Source organism: Jatropha curcas, chromosome 2, assembly GCF_041381405.1.
Source record: "Jatropha curcas cultivar XTBG-Jc1 chromosome 2, XTBG_Jcur_1.0, whole genome shotgun sequence".
NCBI lineage: Eukaryota > Viridiplantae > Streptophyta > Magnoliopsida > Malpighiales > Euphorbiaceae > Jatropha > Jatropha curcas.
The window spans coordinates 7,625,187-7,631,114 of NC_143152.1; positions in this window are offsets into that span (position 1 = coordinate 7,625,187).

The following is a 5,928-nucleotide window of genomic DNA, read 5'->3' on the forward strand; positions in this document are numbered from 1 at the left end:
GTATTTTCCATTAATTGATTTTTTTGAACATCAAATATCCAAAAATATGAAAAATATTTTTCTGACAAATTATTTTTTAGAAACAAATAGAGCATTTTATTACATGAAATTTTAATAAATTTTATATAAAGTAATAATGTTATGTACTCAATTTGCCAAATAAATTACCCATATCATAATCAATAAAATTATTTATTTATTTCTTTTTGAAATACTCATTTATAGGAGTTAAAATTCCAATTTGTATTATCAAAATAATGATATTATGATTCCACTTTGAATTCTATCGAATTGGAATAATCATTTTTCTCTTTCATTTGCCTCAAAATATATTCTTATTTTCATTTTTAAAAATTATTTATTATTTAATTTCTTAATATAACTTTATTATTATACTCTATATTTATAATTGTATATGCTACAATCATTAATAGAGGGGTATTTTGGAAAACAAAATAAATACAAAATATAATTTTACTGTATTAACAAGTTTTTCTTAATGTATGTGAAAATTAAGATTCTATGTAGGACGGAGGGAGTATAATTCTAAATTAATTTCTATTTCAATTTTGTTATCCAATCAAACCTTATTCAAATGGATAAAGTCAAGGAAATTTTATCCCCAGACCTTTGCTCGTAGCTTTCTCTGGATGTTGTTGCAACTAGAACAGAATCTACCAAATGATTTGGAAAACAAAATGGGCTTCTCCACTGTCTTTGCAACTGGGCTTCTAGTTGTTAAAAGTTTTATGCATCAAATACCAAAACTGCAAAGTCTTGCAAATTTCAGAGCCATTGCTTCGAGTAGGGGTGTGGATGTAAATTACATAATTCTGTTCCTTAAGTTTGAGTTTTAGTCTCATTTTATTTAATACGTAATCTCATCCTGTTCCATATTATTTTTATAGATGGGACGAGACGGAAATTCAGAACGAAACAAAATAGCCCAAGTAGAGAATCTATCAAAATTTCATATATTTTCACTAATTTTTTTTTTTTTTTTACTAAAAAAGATAAAATTGTTTATAGTTGTAATCATATAAAACTCATCGATAGAATCTTGAAAATAAAGGGATAGCGCAGAAGTACTCAGTTTTTTAAATAAAATGAAACTTAGATCGGTATGAGTCGATTTTAATCAAAGGATCAATCCCGTCTTAAAATTACTTTTCTAACAAAATTTGGAATAAGACTACTTAATTTATATAAAAAATTTTTGTTGGGATAGAAAATTTAGAACGACTTTCAAAAATGGATCAAGATTCCATCTCCTTGAAAAAACTTGAATCCAATTATAACTTAAACAATCCTGAAGCTTATAATGTAATCCGATTACACTAGTTTCTTTAATGTTACAACAAGGCCAAGTATTTAGCTTCACCTTCCACTATATTTACAACTATCCGATTGCAGAATTTATAAAAGTACTTTGAGGAACATTAGATCCAGCTTTCTGGACCTAGACAGGTTAGCTCTACACTATGTCGAAGTTCAATTTATATTTAAGGGACAAACAAATGGAATGAGATCCACTTGGAAAAGATTATTTTTAGACTCGACCATTATGAGGAAAAAAAAAAAGCAAACGTTTATCTGAAATTTTATCTTGCAAGAAAACAAAGTTAATTCTCCTGAGGTTATATCCTGCAAGGGAAAAAAATATCTCTAGGACTTTACCATGGAAGATTAAAGAAAAATAAAAACTCTCTGGAACTTTATTCTGCTGAAAAATAAATATTTGGGACTATGTCTCATAAGATGAAAGATAAAAGTTTGCCTAGAACTATATTCAACGAGAAAATAAATAACAAGTTAGACGAGCGTGGTTTGATTGATTCGTTTAAAAGAGTTCATTCTAATTGTGTAATTCACGATATTTTTTTGGTTCGTTGGACCGCCTAATGAAAAAAAAAAAAAAATATTGACATGGGATAAAACATTTCTAATTCTATTTGTGTTAAAATGCAATTTGATCTGTTTTTTCCTCACCCTATGCACATAGTTATTGCCCTAAAAATAATTCATAACATCTCCCATTAAAATTTTAATAAATATAAATAATAATTTCAAATAATATTTAATCATAAGAATAATGTCGGTTTAAAACTGATTATATATAAGTGTATGATCATGAAGCACGCTGAGATGAATTTATAATCAAAGCAACTTATCATGGTAGATATTGCAATTAGGTTTATGGTATAATGTTTGGAAATAAAATAAAGGGAATCATTGAGCGCAGTTGGACTTTAGAGGCATTAGTTTATTCCTTTTAAGTGCGTTGGATCCACGCAGATCATTACCAAATTGTTGATACTTTATGTTTAACTAACTGATTCTAAGTCATGCTGCCGTCGAATTCTTTGGCATTCTTGAGGCTTTTGTATTTTTTTTAAAAAAAACTATGAATTTGTTGGATAATAACGTGAGCTTATAGTGTTTTGATCGGAGTCAAAATGCTATGAGTCTATTTTTGTAATATTAGCTGTTTTAGTAAATATTTACGGTTTGACGAACTCTTAGCTGCTAGTTATTTATATAACTAATAGCCGTTTTATTAGCTTTTAAATTTAAAATGACAAAAAAAGGTATTTATATATTGAGTTAGAATTAACTTATGACTATAAAAGCCAATGAGGTGGTCTAGTTGGTCTTCTCACTTATGTGATATAAGGAGTGGGCGGTCTTGAGTTGGAGTTCTCTCGACCACAGTTATTTTCACCAATTTGATGAGTTAATAGGAGAGCTACCCTTGTTGTGTAGCCCATTCACCAAAAGAATGTCAATTTATAGTGTGTAATTCAATTATGTAAATTGAAATCTTTATCATTTCTAAAATGATAATACAATTTTCTCACATATTCCTATATTAAGTCATTATTAAATTATTTTATTTAAATTTTTGAGTAAAATAATGTAATTAACCATTGAAAAGAAAGACTTTAAACTAATTTTAATATAAATTAATTAAGAATAATATAAGTTAATTAAGGACAGAATCGTCAAAAAAATTTCAATCAAAAAATGGAAACGCTAAACATTAGATGAATTAACTTTTTAATAAGCATTATCTTATCCACTAACAAATATTTTATATACTACCTTACCCAACGATATAATTTACAAAAAACACTCTTTTAAAGTAGTTAAAACTCTAAACTCTAAACAATCCATCAAACAATTGTTGCCGAATATAGCTTATATCTATTACTTATATGGTTCGATAATGTAATATTTGTACTAGCTCGTTAGGAAGCGTCTCATAAAATGTTAAATAGCATAAGTTTAGTGTTTTACATTTTTTTTTTTTTTTTTGAGTATTTACATTTTTGTGTTTGACACTCATATATCTAGTTTTTTTTTCTTGATTTTTAAGGCCTAAAATTTAGGTGTTCTACTTGCTATAACTCTCTTTTGAGTTTAGTACTTTTATTTGATTTTCTTTTTCAAATTTCAAGGAAATGTCTTTTTAATTACTTTATTTTGTTATTTCTTATTGTCTCAAAACAAAAATAAGAGCGTGTTTTCAAAATTGAATAAAAATTACAAGAAAGATTTGTTTTTCGTCTTTTCATTTTAATTTTATAAGAAATATTTTCTTTTATAGAAAAAATGAAATAAAAAAATAATTAGAAAGAAAAAAACACTTATCATATATATATATATATATATATATATATATATATATTTTTTTTTTTTCTTTTACTAATGAGTTCACTTTATTGTCTATAGCCATAGATTAAAATTCTAAGTCATTCTTCTAGTGTCCTTTTTTTAATTTAACAACTAATCAAACATCTATTTTTACTGAACACTTTTATTTTAACCTGTTATATAAATAGCTAATAACTATTGATAGCTAACATATACTAGAATAGCTAATATCTACTATAAGAGCTAGTATTGCTGAATAGACCTTATATATAGGTTAAGAAAAAAATTCTTATACTGCAAGAAAAATTAATTATCTCTTCCTTAAATTTCATTTACCTATAATATATATACAAGTGGGAATCCATGAGGAAACATTAAGATCGCCAAATACACTCCTACTAAGTTTATGGATTGAGAAAAATATTATTAAGGATTTTAATTTGATTGATTAAAAAATAAAGATAACTTAAAATTTATTTACCAATAAGATTTGTTTCTCGTCTTTTCATTCTAATTTTATAAGAATTATTTTCTTTTATTGAAAAAATGAAATAAAAATAAAAAAAATAATTAGAAAGAAAAAAAAACACTTGTCATTATATATATATATATATATATATATATATATATATATATATATATATCTTTTATTAATGAGTTCACTTTAGTGTAACGATATGGGCAGTCCTAGTGTGCCGATTGTTCCTTTGAAGAAAAGGACCAACTCCGGCATAGTAATAAGAAGGTGAAACTCCATGATGATACTGGTGGCTCCCTGGACTACTAGGATTCAGAAGTTGAGCATGATTCTAATCCAACTGTAGGGTGACGCAAAGTCTCTTTTAAGGATGTTGTCCTTCGGGATTCCCTTATGGGGGAGGCTATGTCTGAATTCGCAGTCAAGGACAAAGACATCTCAAAAGATGAATCTATCAATGGCAAAGCCGAAGATGGTGATCCAGAATGCTCTACTAAAAGGGTTTCAACAATGGAGAAGCATATTCGTAGGAGACCCTCGAAACAAACTTTGATTATTAAGGTGTTACGTCGGTCAGTTGGATTTAATTATTTGCAACTGCGGGTTAAGATGTTATGGAATTTGAAATCCCCAGTTGAAATTATAGACCTGTGAATGGTTATTCTTTGGTTCGTTTTTCCAATCAATATGAGTATGGGTATGTGCTTTTTGGTGGCCCCTGGTTAGTAGTTGATCATTACTTGGTTGTCTGACCGTGGTATCCCAATTTTGATCCTAAATATGCCGTAATTGATCGTGTTGTGGTTTGGGTATGGATTCCCAACCTTCCCATTGAGTATTACTCAAAGGTTTTCCTTCTTTGCTTGGGTCAAAAAATTGGTACACTAATTCGAGTTGGTGGCACTACTCTAGATGCCTCTAGGGGGAAATATGCTCGGCTATGCGTTGAAGTTGATCTAAACAAGCCTCTTCTCTCAAAATTCCATTTTTGTCGGAGGGTCAAACGTCTTGAGTATAAGGGCTTAAATCAAATATGTTTTGAGTGTGGTTGCTACGGGCACTGGAGGGAATCCTGTCTTTTAACTAAACCCAATGGAGACCAACTTACTGGTCCAATTCAGGCGAATACTGTAGGGGGTTGGGGGTAGAGGCGCTCCTTCACAGGTTTCGGTGGCTCCACCTGCCATTATGGCAAAGGTTTTTTATCCTTACAGTCCTTGGATCCTGGCAAAAAAACTGGGACGTAGAACAACACGGAGAGTTGACGTAAGTTCCTAATTAGTTCCAGTATTTTCGGAATAAAATCGTGCTCGATCCAAGCGTAATCCCACTAATCAAGCAATTATTGTTGGTGGTAAAAATTCTTTTGCTGCTTATCTACATTCATCCTTGAATGTCGTCGGCTACTTATGATGATGTAGTGGAAGAGATTCTGTATGCTGATGATCAAGAAAATGCTAATCCTAATATAGAGAAAGAGCAGGCCTTTTGAAGGCCCAGTAGTTACTAAAGCCCGCAATGCTTTACTGCCCACTTTAGGTGACAATGATACAACCACAAAGCCTAAGAGCCCCCCTCAATCCAAAGAAGGTGGTGGTAAGTCTAAAACCCCCCATGTCTCATGAGTCATTGCGGCCTGCCCCTTCTCAATTGGCTCTTGAGCCACTTTTGGATTGTAGTCCTATCCAGTCCATCGCAAGCGAAGATGCTGTCTCTCAACAAAATGCCCTTTCTTCTCCTTCTCCCATCATAGCCACCTCTCGCTCCCAAATCGCTGCTGCCCTCGACGAGCACAC